At 39.6% G+C, this 20,334-nt stretch overlaps 1 protein-coding gene across 1 annotated transcript in view; it reads left to right on the top strand.

The window, feature by feature from the left end:
- The first annotated feature begins 1,839 nt into the window (after positions 1-1,839).
- The window catches only part of CCSER1 (coiled-coil serine rich protein 1), a 639,717-nt gene continuing 621,222 nt past the window's right edge, over positions 1,840-20,334 (top strand). The window contains exon 1 of the mRNA XM_023513363.1: positions 1,840-2,125. The gene's annotated coding sequence lies outside the window, so the exon portion shown is untranslated. The remainder of the gene's footprint in view (positions 2,126-20,334) is intronic.

Raw genomic sequence — 20,334 nt, 5'->3', positions numbered from 1 at the left:
AATATCCCATATTTATACATTATAGACATGCACTGGTCCCAACTTTGCTGCCCCCCTTTTCCAGTTTCACTTTGTTTTTTACACATTCCCATCAATATCTTTTCTTGATCATGTGCTTAAATCATTTTCATGGATATTCAATTATTTGCATGAGAAGTGGAAGAATTAAGGAAGAGGAGCATCAATGCAAAAAAGGTTAAAAAACCATGGAGAATAGAGGCAGGGCCTGTGGCTCAAAGGAGTAGAACACTGGTCCCACATGTTGGAGATGGCGGGTTCAAACCCAGCCTCGGCCAAAAAAAAAAGAAAAAGACATGGAGAATATATAATATGATCACATATTCTGAAGATGTAGTGATGGTCACAAGCCAGGGGAGAAGGTTTTCCTGCTGAATCGCTGACTTGGCCGCCTCCTCTCTAACTGCCTAAAGGCCACTTTCCTTTTGTCACATTTAGAAAAAGTGTTTTCTATAATTTGTCCCCCCCAAACAGAGTTGGTGCCAGGTTGGAATACATGTCAACTTGTACACCTCACTTTCTCCCTCAATAAAGTCACATTTCAGAAGTCAGACTGTGGCCAGCTGACTACAGAGAACGAACACACACACACACACACACACACACACACACATCCCATCATAAGAAGCCTATGTTGCTTGATTCCTGGAAGCTGTCTCCCAACACAGCAGAGCACCAGATCTGAAAGATCTTGCAATCTGTGCGGAAGGGTAGTAAGGAGCTAGAGGAGGTGATGCCAAGTGTACAAACGTAATGTTGGGATATATAATCTACCTAGAGTGGGTTTAAAACATGATGTACACACACACATAGAATTAAACGCACCCCATTGGTAGTACTGTCTGCAAAAGGCATAAAGATATAGGGTGGAGATAAAGAAGAGGATGGATAGGAAAGAGTTCAGGACCCCGTGCAAACCTGAAAGGAACAGAGGCAGTGCGAGGGTCTGAGAGTGAAAATAAATTCTGGAAGCAACAGCCCCACGCACCACAAGTCTTTCCCCTCTCTAAACTGGAACATTTTCTCCAGGGGACTATCAGTTGAATGATGCCCAATTGGTAGCCGGTCGGGCTTGTAATGCCTGTATTGTTTAAGGCCTCATGTGTAGAAACACGATCCACTCTTGGTCATGGCCGCAGTGCTTCCATTATCTTATAGAAGAAATGATTGCTGCAAATGGTTCCAGCGAGGTGTGACCTGCTTAAGGGAAAGAAGCCAGGTTTCCTGCCCTGTTAGTGCGGGAGGAAGAGACTTGTCAGGATGTGAATTGGGTAGGCGAGAAGGAAAAGCGGAGAAAAGAACCTCGTAATTTCCTCCCTCAGAGATGGGAGAGAAGGGTGATAGCATCCGAAGCTTGGAGAGAAAAGACCCAGGGCACGTCCAGCATTCCCGCGGTCACCTGGCGTCTCTTCAGAAGCCCCTGTTCTCTTGTCTTGACCTGCCATTGCACTTGAACTCGACATCCTCACGAGGTTGGGCTGGGAAGGCCAAGTCAGCACGGTGGGTATTGCTTCCCCTAAAATGACAACTCAGCAGCAGGTCAGCCCGGGTGTGCGCGTGTGAACGCCGGAGTCTGCGTGCGCGGTGGCCGCGGCCGCGCTGCCCGGGAGCCGCCCTCGGAGCGCCCCGCCCCCGCCCAGCCCCCTCCCCCTATAAAGGCCGCGCGCGTCGCCGCCCTCCGCACAGCCTGGGAGCGTGGCCTGCCGGGGAGGTGGTTCCAGGGCTCCACACACAGTCGCACTCCGCGCACTCACACACTTGGAAGCGCCTCCCCACGTCCCTCCTCTGCCCTCCTCTTGCTCGGCTCCTCTTTGCCTCACCACAAATAGTCGCGGACCCGCCGCCAAGCCGCCTCTGTGGCGCTCCCCGCTCTACCATGACTGACTGGGAAGCGCTGGCTCGAGCAGAGCCGCGCCGCTGGCGCAGGCAGGAGGATTATTAAATAACGCAGCTCGACTCCGCAACTGGGAGTGGAGAGAGGAGCCCAACAGCCAAGACGGGGAGGGAGGGCAGAGGACGGGGACCAGGAAGGACACCCCCTGTCCCCCGAAGACAAAATCCCCGAGTGCCCGGGAGGAGCCTTAACAAGCGGCGCGGAGCCCTCCAGGTAGTAACGCCCCCGGGGCCCCCGCGCCCGGCGAGTCGCGCGTCGCGTAGCCGCTGCCCGGGGCCGGCCCGGGCGGACGCGGGGGTGACCGCCCCGGCAGGTGACCGCGTCGCGTCCGGGCCGTCCGCGAGCGGCCCCCACCCAGGCCCGGGGCGCGGGCCGTGGGCCCGGCGTGCTCGGCGCGGAGCCCTGGCCTTGCGGGCGGGGCGGGAAGGACGTGGACGGCTCGCTGGCCCCGGCCCGCGACTCCCGCTGCGCTGCGTGGCCGCTGCTTCCGCGCCCTGCGTGGTTCCCTCCCGCGGTCGCGGCGGCCGCTCCAGGGCGATGCGGAGCGCGGCCGGTCGGGGAGGCAGGAGTTGGCGCAGGCTTCGTGCCGCTGCCCTCCCGCGCCGCTCGCGCCCCGCAGGTAGGGGCGGGCGGTCAGCGCTGCGCCCGGGCTGCGGGCTCCGGGGCGGGGACGGCGGCGAGCGGGCAGGGGAGGAGGGGGCGGGGAGCCCGGGGCTCCCGGCGGAGCCGCAGTGCCGGGCCGGACCGCCTCCAGCCCTGCCTGCCTGTGCTCTGGCGCCGGCTCCGTGTTGGAAGGGAGACCTACCCGAGGCAGCAGGGATAGCAGCGACTTCGAGTGAACAAATTGCTTTGTGGAGGCGCGTCCAGGGCTCCGTGTGTGTGTGCGTGTGTGTGTGTGTGTTCGCGCTCGGGACTGATCTGTGCATTGGTTCACCTGAGTAGAAAGTCTGCCCTGAGCTGAAACCGCAGGTGGCCCTCTGGTCCCTTCATCTTTTGGCTTGTGTCCCAGGGATTCGTACACACGGTGCCAGCAAGGGGTAGGGGTGACGGAGGGATTTGTGAATGGTGCTGCTCTGTGCGTGGAGGCTGAGCCTTGCTGATGTAGAGGAGGAGGTATCCAGAGTGAGAAGAAAGGCTATTTATGGCAAAGAGTTGTGAAATTTCTTGGGGTTTCCTTCAGTGTATCCTGAGCTGCTCCCTCAGTTCTCATGTTCTCTCTCTCTCTCTCTCTCTTCATGTTCGCTCTCTCCCCTCTCTCCCCTCTCTCACCGCTCTCAGAATTAGAAGCTATTCTGCTCCACCCCCCCCCCCCGGAATCTGGAATAGGAAATGAACTAAGAAAAGCACTCTTTTTATTACAAGCAGAAAAAAAAATGCTTCTTAGAAGTTACAGATTCCCTGCTTTTTATGTTTTTTTGTCCCCATTCTGTGCTCTTCTTAGGTCTCCAGGCCCTCAATAGGACTTACAGGACATAATACCTACTTGGTTTCAACTGCTTTCATTTTTGAAATCTTTACAGTTGACTATTTTGCTACTGAAATGTGACACAGCCTCCATCCCCCCCCATTAAAAATAATGTACACACATAATTTAATGCTGATTTTATTGGAAGCCTTGGGGAGAAGAAGACTCACTCATAGGTGGGTCTGCTACTACCGATTCTTTTAAACACTGGTTATTAAACAAAATAGAACACTTGTTATCCAGGTTACAACCTAAGTAGTTGTTTTGCTTTCACTTCTGTTCACTTTGTAACAGGTACAAATTCCAAAGACATAACTTGACACTTAAAGATGACTGGGGATGCTGTTGATCAGGATGCTTTAACAATGAACGTTTGTCTTTAAAAGTAGCAACCTGTGCTTTTATAGAATGGATGACTGGGTTGTACTAGTACAATGGTGTTCTTAATCTTTTAAACGAGATGTCTCTAAGTGCCTACCAACACAATGTTTTTAAAACATTAAAATTCCATGATGTAACCACCCTTTCAATAATCTCATTGAGAAGAAAGAGAAGTAAACTGATCAAACTATTATCAGCGTGATCTGCCTTCATTTAAGATTGCTTAAGGAAGTCCTTATTTTAATCAAACCGGTTTTCACCCCCAGGTTGATTGTAGTTCCTTAACAGCCCTGCTTATTTGAAAGACAAAAGTGGGGTTAAGGATTTGATCTTTTGATTTAGTTAGAGTCACATTAGTTTAAAATAGATTTTTAGCATTGGCTCATGTGCAGCTTTTTATGGTAGGTCAGAACTTAGAAGGAGAATCCTACTCTGAGGGTTGTCACCTTAACTGTACTGAACCATTGGAATGGAGAGAAAATGGGGAATTAAAAAATGTAACTGATAAGCTTGGCACCTGTAGCACAGTGGTTATAGAGCTGGCCACATACACCCAGGCTGCAGGGTTTCAGCCTGGCCTGGGCCAGCTAAACAACAATGACAAGTGCAACAACAACAACAAAAATAGCTGGGCGTTGTGGCCGGTGCCTGTAGTCCCAGCTATTTGGGAGGCTGAGATAAGAGAATTGCTTAAGTCCAAGAGTTTGAGGTTGCTGTGAGCTGTGATGCGACAGCACTCTACTGAGGGCAACATAGTGATACTGTGTCCAAAAAAAAAAAAAAAATGTAACTGATGGACTATAGCATTTCAGTTGTTAAAAGTCATATTTGTGAGTATTTTGTTCTTTGACACTGTCAGTGAATCCAGCAACACTTTATTATATAAGGATATTACACCACATGATATTAATTTACATCAAATTCTTGAAGTAGAAAATGAAAAACTTATATTTTTATAATAATAGTTATTCAACTCTATTGAATTTCATTACTTATTGTAATACTCATAATAAAGGACCTGTCATGTGCAAGGTACTGTCCAGACCTTGTAGAGAAACACAAGATTCCCCTGTTCCCTATTTTTCGAGAATTTACTTGCAATTGAAAGGACTCTGCCTGTCGTGCTTGAACATAGAGTTCATAGCCCATGACAGTGAAAGTCTAATGAATACTACAGGAGTTCAGGCCATGACAATAACGCTTCATACTGGATTTTGTTTGAAAAGGCTTCAGGGGGTAGGTAAGACAGGCTTGGTGTTGATCTTAAAGAGTAAGTAGGATTAGTGGATTGTGAGATTGTGGATAAGATGGAAATATAAAGCGTAAGATGCAAGCCTCCTGGAATTATAGAAAAGAAGACATGAGGGAGGATAGGTTTGTTCTGAAATAGATTTAGATACCATGCCAAGTGCAGGGTAAGTTTGTTTTTGATGCTCATCTTTTGTGCATTCTGTTCTTGGAGTTCATTGTCAGTTCATTTTTGTACCCAAGAAAACAAATCTTACGTTTATATTGCCTTTTAATAAACAATATGTACTTGCACTGCTATAATTGTATGTTACAGTAGTTACAGAGAATATGTACTCTAAATATTTGAATATAGCTACCTCACACTACGGTGTTGAGTTTGGTAGTGATAACAAGGTGATGCATGTGCAGTCTCTTTATTGCAAGGTGTTTTTGGTACTTCTCTAATCAAATCTTTTTGGGTTTGCTCTAAGGAAGTAGTGTAATGATGTGCAAAACAGCAACAGTATTTATTTAGCATTCATTGAATGCTTACCATTTTATTCTTCATATAAAATGTATAACCCACTAAATATATTTTCTGTAATACTTTTAAGTTGCTAGAGTTTTTAGATTTAATAGATTAGATTTTATTTAAAGCTATTATACATATGCATCAACATAATAGTTCATCTATCTTTGCATTATTTGGCATGGATATAGAGCTATGATACTGGGCTTGTGGGGAACTTTTTAGAATTGTTGCAAAAATTTTAAGGATACTTTAACTAGCTTCTGGTAACTAAATTGTATTGCTAGTAAGAGCATGGCCTGTCCCTATTCTAAACATTTTTTCTTTGTATTTATGTTTGTTATTTGTTTTTGGACAAACACAAAACTGTTTAAAATGCATCTCTTCATCTCAAGAACACAGGGAAAACACCTGAATTGACTTTGAGCCTGTCTATTCAATATTACACCCCAGAAGCATGTTATGGTGACAGTAAAGAAATCGTACAAATATTACATACGACTTTCAATAAATAAACAGATGAAATTCTTTCAGATTAGTTGAATTAAAATAGTTTCACACATATATATTTTTTGACAGTGAATAGATAAGAGTTATCACAAAAGTGAAAGCACCAATTTCCTGCAAAAATGGAATGCTTTCCAATGTAGTCAGGGTACAACCGGACCTGTTAATGGGTTCCTTTTGAGTTTGCTTTTTGCCTGTGTCACAGGTTATCACTTTGATAATGTAATCTTTGCTACTGTATGACTGACAGTGTCTGTGTGATTTCCCTATTGGGTAGTGACAAAATCTGCTTTATACTGAGGACATGCACCTCTATCAGCAATATTATCTTCATTACACAGGAGTGTCAGTTAACAATAAATCATGAAGTCTGGAGTGGGAGAACAAGTGAGAAAAGACGAGATTGAGGAAAAAACACTGTAACAACAACATGTATCACTATGAAGCTTCAACTAAATATGGAATTGTAAAGCTGACCACTCTAAACTATAATTGATACGGTCCCAAGATATTGTTAGGAGTCTTATTTTAAATAACCGCATTGTGTTTCAAGTTGTTTCCATGTGGGCTAAATTAAAAATGTTTACTGGGGCCTTTCGTATGATATTAAAAATTGTTAAAATATTTGTGCTTAAATCATTGATAATGAAGTTGTTTGACCAGATTCCTAGCCCTATATTTAAATTTACTTAAAGTATAGCTCTTGGTTTTGCCTTATCGTCCATTAAACATTTTAGATTGTAGTTAAACTTATTATAATTTTAGAATTTTTTAACTATGTCTTGATGTTAAACGCAATCCAGAAGTCTTTTATAAAGAAACATCTTTTTGAATTTTTTATTCGTTTTTCCTTGAGACAGAGTCTCACTCTTTTGCCCTGAGTAGAGTGCAGTGGTGTGATCATAGCTCACAGCCACCTCAAACTCCTGGGCTCAAGTGTCCTCCTGCCTCAGCCTCCCAGGTAACTGGGACGACAGTTGTATGCTACCACACCTGGCACTTTATTTGTATTTTTGATAGAGGTAGGGTCTTGCTCTTGCTCAGCCTGGTTTTGAGCTCAAGTGATCCTTGTGATCCTCTTACCTCAGCCTCCCACAGTGCTAGGCTAATAGGCATAAGCCGTCTCACCCAGCCAAAACATCTTATTTATTTATTTTTACGTATACATGTGTTTATTAGGTTTCCACTTTTCGCCGTCACAAAATTAAAAAGGCTGAACATTTAATAACAATGACAATGTTTAAGATAAAGACTAGAAGCAAAACCCCATAAAGAACGAATGAAGATAAATACATTCAGAAAAGAAATCAGATGATTGCTGCCATATGCCATACTGCATCCTGAACCTCAGAGTCAAAGCATGCTATAATAGACACACTCTTATTTGACAGTGTGAATGTTAACTTTTTTGCATTATTATTATTATTATTGCTTAATATTTCAATACAGCAATTGTCTGATAACATCTTCTTATTTAATAACAAATACTTAACTCAGAGCAATGGTCTCAGTTCAGGCACAAAGCACTTGTTAACTTGTTAAAATGCCAAATCTGGAGCCCCACCACAGAATGAATGAAACAAATCTAGAGTGTGGTCCTTTAGGTGATTCGTACACACTCTAAAGTTTAAGAACCACTGACCCAGAGTATTCTAGAGTGAAATTTGAAAGCCATGTCTTCTGTCTGTTTTGTATCTAATACTTTCCTGAACTGGTTTAGCTATTTAGTGTTGGAAAATATTACACTACCTGAGGATTTTCACCTGAACTGTTTTTTCGGACAAAATTTTCAGAGAGTTTTCAATTCCTTTGTACACAATTGCTGTTGGTTGGGGAGGGAATACATGAAAATTTCACTGGACGGTAATGACCTCAAGCTGAACCATACTGGTAGTCATTTATATAGCAAAGGATGTGCGTCGTGTGAACAAGTTGACCATTTTTCATTTAGTCTTGTTGACTCTTTTGTGATGTTTTCAATCTTGGCATGTAGGAATCATCTTTTTCTATGTAAGATTACAGTTATTTAACTGTATAATAATAGCAGCACACATGTGCAGTGTTTTTACTGCTGAAATAAATTTTAGATTACAGCTCTACATCTTTCAAGATGTTACATCTTCTACATGTTATGTCTCTAGATGCAGGAGGTTCACGTTCTGTACCTCCTTTCATATCGCTCTTCTCATTCTTCCCCAAACCTTGCTTCTCTATTTCAGACATGAGCTCAGTCTTCACTTCCCGAAGGTCACCTTTATTGGCCTACTTTGCTACATCAGTTGCCTTTCTATATATAGTTTTAGTTCCATATTCCTCTACTTTAGAGTCCTTATTAAAATTTCAATTTTGCATGTATTTGTATGATTGGGTCAATGTTGCTTCCTTAGGGTTAGCAGTGCCCAGCACATATTAAATGCTCAATAAATAGCACTTAAATAAATGTAGGAAAGGAAAACTAACCACCTATGCCCTCATTCTAAGGACATTTTATTTTTTCCAAGAAAGTCATTTTAGGAAAGATTTAAAAATAAAGGAAGTCCTGAAGTATTTATGAACATAAGTGTTTCTTTTTATTTGTAATTTGCAAATGATAAGGTATTATTGTAGTAACAATAGTAATGCTGCAATGTGCTAAGCCCTACTTCCATGATGAGAACTTTATGTGAGTTATGTCATGTCCTTCCTCTAACATTATAAAGTAGGTTTTATGCTTCTGTTAGAGATGAAGAAACTTGAGTATTCTATGGTCTGCCAAACTACCTAGACAAAATTTTGTATTTTTTTATTACAATGATGCAAAAATTATGAACCCCATAGACAGAGAAAGTTTGAAGGAGGAGTATATCTTCTCTTTATTCCTAATTTAGCTCAGGGTCCAGCAGTATTTTCTATGTATTACTTCTCCTTTTCCACCATCCTCTGGGCTGCGGCTGTTGCTTCTCAGGTGATTAGAACAGGTGGTGGAGGACTTGCAAAGCTGACACTCCCATCTTTTCTGTTTCCTGTACCGATGTATACCATTGGTACCCTTCAGTCACAATTCTTTTATTCCATCTGGTCAGAATCTCTCAACTCTGTAGTAAAAATGTAAGCTGCAGCTGATAATAATTTTGTGAATATGTGCCTGTATATAGAGAAAGTTCAAACGTTCTGTATTCTACAACACATTCAGAGATATGCAGCTTATCTTATGAAAAGGTTGGTAAGGAGCTTTTTTGAACACCTTGCTCAAAAAAAGTTGATGTTAAGTGTAGGCTACAAATCCAGCTTTCTTCCCATGAAGAGGGGCTATGTCCACATGTACTGGCATCAGACTTAATTAAGTTTTTCTTGATTTTTAATCTTTGGTTTATCTGTTTAAATTTGGGTTTACTCAGTGTTCAAATGTTTGTAGCAAGTGAAATATTGAACGGCTGATTTCATAAAAGTCTATCCACAGAGCGTTAAATTTGGTTTGAAGACCTCTACTAGACTAATTGGGCAACATTATATATTTTACAATGTATTGAAATCAGTCAATAACATGAATAAAGTTAGATACATAATATCTAGGAGGGAAAACAATTTTTAAAAACTATTTCACTACTGGCCTATTTTGCAGCTTTTGTTAAAACTTTTTTCTGTTACTGGGACTATTAAATCATAAATTTGAGCCTCAGCCGTGCTCCTTTTATGTGGAAGGAAGATTGACTGCTGTCTAGCCCAGCACAAGCAGCCCTTGATATTCAGCTGTAATTTTATGGCATGTTGTTAGTAATAGGCTTCTTTCTTATACCTGAAAATGATTTCTCACCTAATATTTTCTCCTGAATCTTGATAAATGATCCAATCTCACTATTCCTCCTAGCATTTGTTTGAGGGTTTTCTTTTTTCTTTTATTTTCTTAAAGACATCTCACTGGGTTGCCCAGGCTGGTCTTAAACTCCTAGGCTCATTGGTCCTCCCTGGTTAGCCTCCCAAACTGGTGGGATTACAGATACCAGCCCGTGGCCCACCAGCACCTTTCTTTTGACAAGATCTTCTGTGTTTTTTTAAAGATTGGGATCCTGCCTCTGAAACCACCTCCTGAGCCATGGTATCTGCTAGCAGGCCCCCCAAATACATTCAGTTTCCTGGCTCTCTGAACACTGCCAGCTTTTAGAAGTGTGCTTCATTTTAATCCTCACTCTTCAACTTCCATGTTACCAACTACTTATGGTGTAGTGCAAAAGTCCTCAAATATTCTGGTGGGTTGAGTATTTGCAGTATGTACAGACGGCAGTGCAAGTCCAGGACCAGGTTGTGATAATTTCCAGACTGCTTCAGTTTGTTGCATATACCCTTTCCCTACCTGGCTCCGCCCGAATAGACAGCTGCTCATTCATCACTGACAACGAACAATTTATAAAATGTTTTTTATAAATTTTATAAATGTTTGTTACAAACCAATTAGTTTCAAAAAGAATGCACCTCCTATGTACGTAAAGTCTAAAGTGTAAATAACTATGCTTGCTAAATAGCTTAATCTACAAAAATAAGATACGTATTGTTCTGTGTCTTGTTTGATGCCCACCTGTGATATGCGTACACAGTATGTGTACAATGGGTCTGTGGGTTGTTTAGAACTTGCCTATTTCCATTTTTCTTTTTTATTAAATCATAGCTGTGTACATTAATGCAATCATGGGGTACAGTATGGTGTTTTCATATACATTTTGAAATACTCTCATCAAACTGGTTAATGTAGCCTTCATGTCATTTTCTTAGTTGTTGAGTTAAGACTCATACTCTGCTTTTGGAAAGATTCACTTGTACTCTTGTAGGATAAACCATAGAAGTGACCCCTCCAATCACCCTCCCTCCACCCATCCACCCCCTTCCCCTCCCCTTCACCTCCCCTCCCCATATTCTAAGGCTATAATTAGGTTATAACATTCCTATGAAAGCTATAAATTAGTTTCAAAATAGGGTTGTGTACACTGGACCTCCTACTCCTTTTTCTAGTTATTTGTTGATTACAAGATGATCTGGCTCTTCTGCATTTGATTTCATAGTGTTACTGGAATAGTATATGCTAAGAATGTAGGACAGCCTAAGAAATATATGCCAGAAAGTGGCATATATTAGTTTCTCTAATTTTCCCCCATTTATTAATGAAACTTAACACTATTCCTGTGCTCAAGAAGTATTTGTTAAGCTAATTGTTCTACTTTAATTCAATCTTTATGGGAGTATCAGTGATATAATATCTTCCTTTTAACTACATTCAGACTAATTTGTCATATTTATGTACCCGTTCACTGAAATTAGCTTTTCCTTGAAAATAAATACTGTGATTCTGTTAATGAGTTTTTATTGGTGTGTGTGTGTGTGTGTGTGTGTGTAGGGATTGTTTTATTTTGCTATAGTAGCAAACAGTGTATTACAAACCTATATCAAATTTACAAATAAAACCAAACCAAAAGTGAATTTGAAGCATAATGAAATAAATATAAATGTTAACATCCTAGGCAATGACTCCTTTAGAAAATTATTTTTATGTTAGTTTACTTTTATTTTATAGATATGCAAATAAATAGAACATTAAGTCTGAATACGTGAAATGAGTGTGCCTTTATAATACACAGTCTTTTTTTTTTTTTTTTTTTTTTTGAGACAGAGCCCCAAGCTGTCCCCCTGGGCAGAGCGCCGTGGCATCACAGCTCACAGCAACCTCCAACTCCTGGGCTCAAGCGAGTCTCCTGCCTCCGCCTCCCAAGCAGCTGGGACCACAGGCACCCGCCACAACGCCCGGCTATCTTTTGGTTGCAGCCGTCATTGTTGTTTGGCGGGTCCGGGCTGGGGATTCGAACCTGCCACCCTAGGTGTATGTGGCTGGCGCCTCAGCTGGTTGAGCTACAGGCGCCGAGCCAATACACAGTCTTTTAAAAGACGTTTAGGAAAAGCATGAAGGGAGAAAATTATCCCAAAAACATCCAATAAAAAGGTTAAGAGAACGAAGAAAATATGTCTAAACCAAACACAAATTGAATCTTATAGTACAGAGTAAGAGTATTTATTTCAGGTAAAGTGTTAAAACATTTTATAGATACAAAACCAATGGGTTTTTACATTAAAATTCATACCTTTTCTTAGGAACATTACCTACTGGATAGATAGTTAAAGAATGTTGTTTTCTTAATCTCTGATATTGTACTGATATACAATATATTGAAGAATGCTGTAAATATTCCTTAACAAATAAGTTCTGTAGAAATTGGAATGTATTTCCTCTGAGATTAATCTTAAAGTATAGATTACTAAATTGGGCTTTTAAGGAAAACATTTAATATTTGTGTACAACATGTATGTATATAAATTTTAGCAGCATTATGACTAAAGTTGACTTTTAGAGGTTATTTCTTGCAGCATACCTCAAGGTGTGAATGTAATGGGATTGCAGAGATAACTTCTTCAATGAAGTTCTGTTTCTAAAGGGTGAAGGACGCTGGGGTGGGAAGCTTTGAGTGGATTGTAGGGACAGGGTAATATGAAGCCCATGCCCTGCTTGAAACACTGAGGGGTAAAGAGCCCAGAGAGCTAACTGCACAGAGAAGAGAGGGAAGGAATTGCTTCCCAGGACGTTTCTAAGGAGAGCCAGGTTCATTTACTGGTGATACAGAACCACCTACTCTCTGAGGTCTAATGCATGGTATAAATGGACGAGGTATTTTAGAAGCCAAAGTGTTTTAATTTGAATACAAAGTGGATTGGTAAATTGGAAATTCTGGAGATCCTCTGATCCCTTTTCCAATCTGCTAGATCTCAGGCTGTACAATCACCTTTTCTACAAAGGAGCTATCCAGGGTACTAAATGGTGTTGCCATCTCTTGCAAAAGTGCAAAATACGTCGTTTTGTTTTTGTTTATTCTAATCGTAGAGTGGCTGTTAACAGATGCTACATCATTTAGTTGAGTTGTTGACCTTCCATCATTTGGTTTACCCTGGTGAGTTCTACCAGGCTCCATTCAGAGGTAAATTCAGGGAAGCCCATCTCACTTGCACGTAAGAAGCCTCTTCTGATTTTCGGCAATTGCCTGGGTGTATCAATATCAAATCTCCATTTACAGAATCTGCTTGTTTGTACTTCTTGCCGACTAGATTGTGAACCCTGTAAGGCAGGGATTTTAAAAATTTTATTCTCTTTCCCCACCAGCTGATCTAAATCAGAGATGTAAAAATCCACAGTAAGTGGGAAATGAGTGAATATATTCACTGCAGCTTAAGAGTGACTTGAATTTTATCCATGTTAATGGAGCTTCTTCCAGTGCTGGTCATAGTCCTGAATCATACCTAGGCTCACTTTCAATATTGCTCTCCCTGGCTGGTTCCTGGACTGAAAATTTATTCTTAATTTAAAGTTCAATAAGCTAAAATAGCTAAAAAGAAAGTCTTAAAGAAAAATGAATGGCCTGTAGGAACTGTGGCTTCTAAACGCATGCGTCAGGGGATTATTGAGGTATAAGAAGCAAGAAGCAGTGACTTAAGCTTATTTGGCAAATGGAGGTCAAAGGAGAGGTTGTTTTGTCACTTGCTGAAGCCAAAGTCTGGAACATCCACCCCATCTTCACTTTCCAAGGCCTCTGGAATGTGCATTTTCTCCCGCTTCTTATGGCCCAGATTCACATTTGGAAATGTTTACAAATCTGAGGTCATGTAAGGTTGGCAGTATTTTTCATTCAGTGAACAAATATTACTAGGCCCTGTAGATATCTTTAATGAGACAGGCATGTTTCCTGTCCTCCTGAAGCTTATAATTTATTTTCCCATTGCAGAACACTCATAACCATGGTCTGCGGAGAGAATGGAAGTTGGTGGTCTGCTTTTAGCCACATTGTGTCCTCCTAGCTTGTCACACAGGATAAGTGTTGCACACTGTTGCCCCAAATGTCCAGTGGGGCAATAAGGGACTACGTTATCATAGGAAACGGTGGCTCGTGCCTATAGTCTCAGCACTCGGGAGGCTGAGGTGGATGGGTTACCTGAGCTCACAAGTTTGAGACCAACCTGAGCCAGAGCGAGACCTTGTCTTTGAAAAAATAGTCAGGTGTTGTGGTGGGCGCCTGTAGTGCCAGCTATTTGGGAGACTGAGGCAAGAGGATCACTTAAACCTAAGAGTGTGAGGTGCTGTGAGCTGTGCTGCCATGATACTCAACTAAGGTGACAAAGTGAGACTCTGTCTCAAAAAAAATTAAAAGGGAAAAAAGAAAAGAAAAGAAAACTTGTATTTCCATACACACGTAAGACATGCTGTCACCAGTGTGGTTTTGACCTACTGATCACTTTTATGTGACGTTGGTAAATAGTGTGCCTTTACGAACACAGTTTTGAGAACAGTTTACCAACACAAGTTTGTCTTTTGATGGGAAATTCCCCATATTCCAAGTGCATAATAGTAGATCTGAAACACTTCTATAAAAACTATGCATAATCTGTCTCAATGAAACTGAATGGAAACTGCTTCAATAGTATGTATGTGTGCTCACAGTTTAGGTGTTTCACAGTGAAACTATTAAGAACAAAGGGTGAATTTTAGCAACTGGTGAACCACTTGTGTTGTAGAAATGTAGCTCTAGGAATCCTCAGACTCAGTCGAGTGTAGAACTCCTTAGGGATTGAAGCGATGATTGCCTCTGATTTAGAGTGCAGTTATAGAAAGGTGGGTCATGAAAATATTTCAGATTGTACATAAATCCAGCACACTATACCCCATAATTGCATTAATGTACACAGCTATGATTTAATAAAAAAAAAAGAAAGATGGGGTTCCCCTGTGATTACCTTCTTATTTGAAAGAAGAAACTAATGCAGTTCACACTCTTTTGGATAGGTAGATACGTAGATAGATAGAACACACACACACACTCTTATCTCCTGTTGGTTCTGTTTCTGTAGATAATAATACTGACTAACCCCAACCCTTCCCCCTCAGAAAAAAAAAAAGCTAAAAATACCTGCATTATTAGAAGAAGGTTATACAAGAGAGATTTAATGGCAAGATGTTACTACATTGATGGGTGTTTTCACATGCACACTTGTAAAATGATATCTGTGTTTGCAAACTGGGAAATAAATTCTAAGCTTCAGAAGGGCAAGAAACATACCTGTCTCATTACCAGATCTATAAAGGGGTAGGAATATTTGCTACTGAACAAAACATGTCTGCCAGCTTTTTGGGACCTCAGATTTGTGAACCAGTACAAATATTATGGAATTAAAAATTTTTGATTAGAATATTTTTGACACTATATCAAACTTGTATCAATCTTTGTTACGTGTGTATCTGTAAAAACACACACAGATATAACAAGTAACTTCCTGTCATTGGTTCTCTCTTGTATAACTGTATTCTAATAATGCAGGTATTTTTAGCCTATTTCTTTTTGAGGAGGAAGGGTTAGGGTCAATGGGGGAATGAGTGTGTGTGTGTATAATATAGCTGTCTACCTGTCTAAAATCCTGTCTGCCTTTTTGTCAGAAGTATATTAAGGAACTGGTTCACAAAACTGGAGTCTGTAGAGCTGACTGGGCAGCTGAGAGTCAGGCAGGATTTCTGTGTTTCTTTTTCAGGAAACATCAGTTTTTGTTCTTGAGGTCTTCGACGGATTGGATGAAACCCAGCAACATTATCACTAATTACATCTGCAGAATGCCTTCCCAGCAACATTGAGAGCTGTGTTTGATCAAACAACTTGGCACTGTGGCATGGCCAAGTTGACACTCAACACAAACCATCAGAGGGGGTGAGGGGGATATGTTAGCAAGCCGTTTCTAGATGGTAGGTTGGTGCATACGTATATTTCCTTTGTCCAGAGATACCAGTAATTTAGCTTTGGTCAGTTATGGCATATGTAGACACAGGTCATCATTCATTTGTTCTTTATTCATTTATTAAGCATGCAATATGTGTAAGAGTTAATATTTTGCAAATGAATAATTTGAAGAAAATGAATGCCAGAGGCCGTATCTTCTAAGTACATTAATTCTAGGGGAAAGCCTCAAATGTATTAGATGCCTGTATGATACATAAATTTGTGAAGTGAATTTTTCACCTTTGCCAGTCAAATGTCATATTTCCCACAAGCAACCAAAAAAACTGTATCAAGTGTTAATATGCCAAGTTATTATGCTTATTAGTTTAAGGATGAGTCATGTGTAAACTTGGATCATGAAAGTTATACTTGCTCACTGCAGATCAACTTTATTTGGACTGTGTTGGCCGAGTGTATGTTTATTTTAGCACATGAAAAGGTTTGTGGCTGTGTTCTACTTATAGAGAAGTGATTCAGTATATACTCAGGTCTTGCAAGTGCACTGTCAGGCTTTATTGATAGTCTTCTTATTTATATGGCATAGAGCAATAAACATTTTACTCATTGGCACTGAATGGGTGTTTTTAATGTCACTTTCATATTCCCAAGCTACATTTTCTTTCTAGTTTCTTATTTACTGACTATAGACTTAACCTGCCTGGTTTGTAAGGGCCCTGTAAGCTCACCATACTTTGTTAGTTCAGACACACATCTTCTGTTTTGTTAAGGTCATGTACCTTAGAGCACCCCTACACACAGCACGCGTATTCAGTCCTTTCTGTTTTATGCGTTGCTCAGCTGTCATTATAGACCTAACTCCATGACCTTCCTTGGTGACTTTAACCCTCCTGGGGAGTTTCCTTTGTGGCACTCTGAGTTGTCTAGTTGGCACCAGACAATTAAGTAGAGTCTGTTCTGCTACTATTCATTTTTGTGTAATATGAATTAGCTCCTACATGACAAATAGGGCAGTTGTTAGCAGAATGTTGTTTCATGTGTATTTTTCTTTTTCACCCAGCATATTTCTATTTAGCTTCACCAATAACCACAGCAGAGTGCAAAGTATACTGATAAATGGATATCATGTTGTTTTTTTGTTTGTTTTTTTACCGCATGCTCCATTATTGGTGAGCCTATGCCACAATTTTATCATTGGATGTGCTTACTTTGTGGCTTTTCTGTATAGCCACCGCTGTTGTCACTTTTTTTTAAAAGAAAGTGTATGTATTTTCTGTATCATTTATTGAGACAGTTACATGTCCTTTTGGGCATATATGATTTTTATAAAAATTGTTGTGTTTTTGATTAGAACTTTGTGTTATAAATTGCATAGAGTTTCAGTGTTTATACTGTAACTCTCTTTTTGGGATACATCCTGTTATATTTATTGTTTAGTTTTTCAGAATGAGAGAACACATATATTACATTAGCAATAATTAAGCAAAATTTATCCCTTGATATTTGTTCAATAGTACTTGTGTGTCACTCACTAGTACTAATGTTGGATGTATGGAAAATGAGCAAGGCTTAACTTTTTTGTACATTGAACCTTCTAAGCAAAAATCCTAAATGGTGATGGTGATAGTGTTTGGCTTAGATGATGGGAAGGAAGAGACGCAGTAATTAACTCTGACTTTCTTGCGTCTTTTCTCCTCTGCCTGGAAAGTTGTCCTGTTCCTGCTTTCTTCCACCAATTGCTTCTCAAACTTCATATCTCAACTCCAGCATCCTTTCTTCATATCATTTTAAGTTCTTATAAGACCTTGCCCTTTCAATGACACTTAAAATAGCTGTAATTTTTTAATAATTTGTGAGATTATTTAAATCATATCTTTCTTCTTTCTTAGACTATAAGCTCCTGAAGGACAGAGATCATGTTTATTTTGTCCTACTATTGATTTTCCATTTCCAGCAAGCACACGGGTATTAATACATATTACAAATGTATTATGTATAGTATATATGCCATACAATTTGGATACATCAGGTATTCAGCATATTGTAGGGGAATGAATGGATTATGAATAAATTAATTTTCCTTTAATTCTTTGTTTTTTAACAACTGAATCTTGAATGTGCTTCCTAGAGGCAGTCAGTTATTTCTTACTATCCATATCTCTTTTGTTACCACCACATTTCTGGTCTCTATACCCAATGCTTGTAAGGCCCTTTTAGCACTCAAAGCTATAAAACATCCTTTACAAGTAAAAGATACTGCTTGGCACCCATATCTCAGAGGTCAGGGCATTGGTCACATGCACCAGGGCTGATGGGCTCAGACCTTTCCTAGGGCCTGCTAAACAACAATGAAATCTACAAGAAAATATAGCTGGGCATGGTGGCAGGTGCCTGTAGTCCCAGCTACTTGGGAGGCTGAGGCAAGAGAATTGCTTAAGCCCCAGAGTTTGAGGTTGCTGTGAACTATGATGGCAGAGCACTCTACCAAAGGCTACATAGTGAGATTCTGTCTCAAAAAAAAAGTAAAAGATACAAGCTGCTTTTCACGTTGTTCTATCTATTTGTTCTCCCAAACAAAACAGTTGGCTTTGTATCTTGGAATTTTGCTTTAGAATAGCTCACAGCTTTCCTGAACTTGTTCGCATATCTTGCCTGTTCAAGTTACAGCTGGGTGATGTTCACTTTCCAGCCAGGGCCACTTGATTGTAAAAGGAAAACTTGACTGCTCATTGCGTGAATTATAATCTCCAGTCTTGTGGATGGTATCTTTGTTTCCCATTAAATATGTCAGCTAGGTGATTAGATTATTTTAAGTGAAACATCATTAGGTCAAGTACCTGTAGATGGTCACCTACCTGTTGTAACATTCATCCTCCTGTTAACAGTTGCTTCACTGTCACTGCCATCGATATAAATTACTTTGTAGGTTTTGTGAATGTGGACCATATTTATTCAATGGATGTAGTGAACAGTTGAGTAAACTCTTATTTAAGTAGTGGGGGGGAAATGAAATAAAGTAGTGGAATATAATTAAAGCACGTGTAGTCATTATTTTCAGATGTAGAATGCTAGGTGGATTTTGTGTGACCTTAGTGGTTGATATTGTTTTGAGAATACAGTATAATGATCATGCAGTATTTTATACTTTCTATACCCCTCAATTACATGCAAACAATTTCAGATATTCAGATGAAGTATTTTACTCCGTGATTTAGTAATTGCTGAATAATATCCCTTTGGAAAAATTTCACTTAAAGTATTTTATTCTAATGCTTAGTATCTTCTTTGTGAATTTGAATGCTTCACTTACTCATTTGGTAACTAATAACATTTTCTGTATTATCCAGTAATTAAACAATTATTGTCTAATATTCTAAAACCCAACCAAAGATGCCTAAACCCATCTAAACCCAACTCATCTAAATTAATTATTGGTATTTAATATTTCTATAAAATTTTAAGGCCATTATTACATTTATTTCAGTAAATAGTTCATTTTCTGGCAGAGTATGGTTTAATTTTGACAAGAAATGTTTGATAGTCAATAAACTTCCCAATGCCAAGTCACATTTTAGAAAAATGAAATAACTAATTTTTATTTGTTTAATAAGTGACATTTGAAATGCTAATCTTATTCTTTACCTTTAAGATATTCTAATCTCACAGGCCCCAGTTAGATTTTAAATCACAATCTCAGAGAAGTAGAGCATTCTTCCAAATTAACAAACAAATGAAACTTTATTTTTTTTTGAAACTTTTATTATGCATAGGGTTACTCCAACTAAGTGGATGGATGGTACATAATCAAAATAAGACATAAGTAATTAAAGAGTTAGATTATTAACTAAACCTAGGAAGAGTAGAAGAAATAATAATGGTAGTCATGCCTGCCTTTTTGTTATATTTTACTGAATTTAAAGCAAAATTTAATTGCTATGTCATTATGCTTGTCAGTTTTATGTTCTGCATCTTGGTTAGATTCTCATTGTCCATAGGCTTGAACTGACTCACTGTATTTAACATTCCAATATCTATTGTACTGCAAATTATTTTACTTTTTAAATTCACATCTGTGTATATAAGAACTGACTACAGAGGTCTAAGCTATAGAGGAAATGAAATTGTTTTCAAAAGATCATTTCATAGATTTTTTATTGTTGTTTTGACTTTATTAATACATTTTCTACATGTAATGTCTTGTAATTAAAATTATGTTCTTTCTTTTTCTATATCTTTATTTCAGAATTTTTAAACTCTGAAGCTAGATCTCAGCATCTTTATTGAATATGTGTAATAAAAACAGGAAATACATTTTTACAGACTCTGATATTTGAAAAGAAGACCAGAATTTTCATATTAGGCTGATAGGAAAATGTCATTATCATTGTTGTCATAGGCATTGTTTTAGAATGCATTTTTTTCCCTGTAACATTGACAAATTAAGAAAGAGCCAATAGATTTCCTAAAATCTGTGAACCACCATTTATGTAGCTTAATAGTTGCGTTATTGAAAGCTAGCTGT

The sequence above is a fragment of the Otolemur garnettii genome, unplaced genomic scaffold (assembly GCF_000181295.1).
Source record: "Otolemur garnettii isolate 467f Iridium unplaced genomic scaffold, OtoGar3 scaffold00039, whole genome shotgun sequence".
In the NCBI taxonomy this organism is placed as follows: Eukaryota; Metazoa; Chordata; class Mammalia; order Primates; family Galagidae; genus Otolemur; species Otolemur garnettii.
The sequence above is the reverse complement of the archived record's forward strand: the minus strand, read 5'-3'. Positions and strand labels throughout refer to the sequence as shown.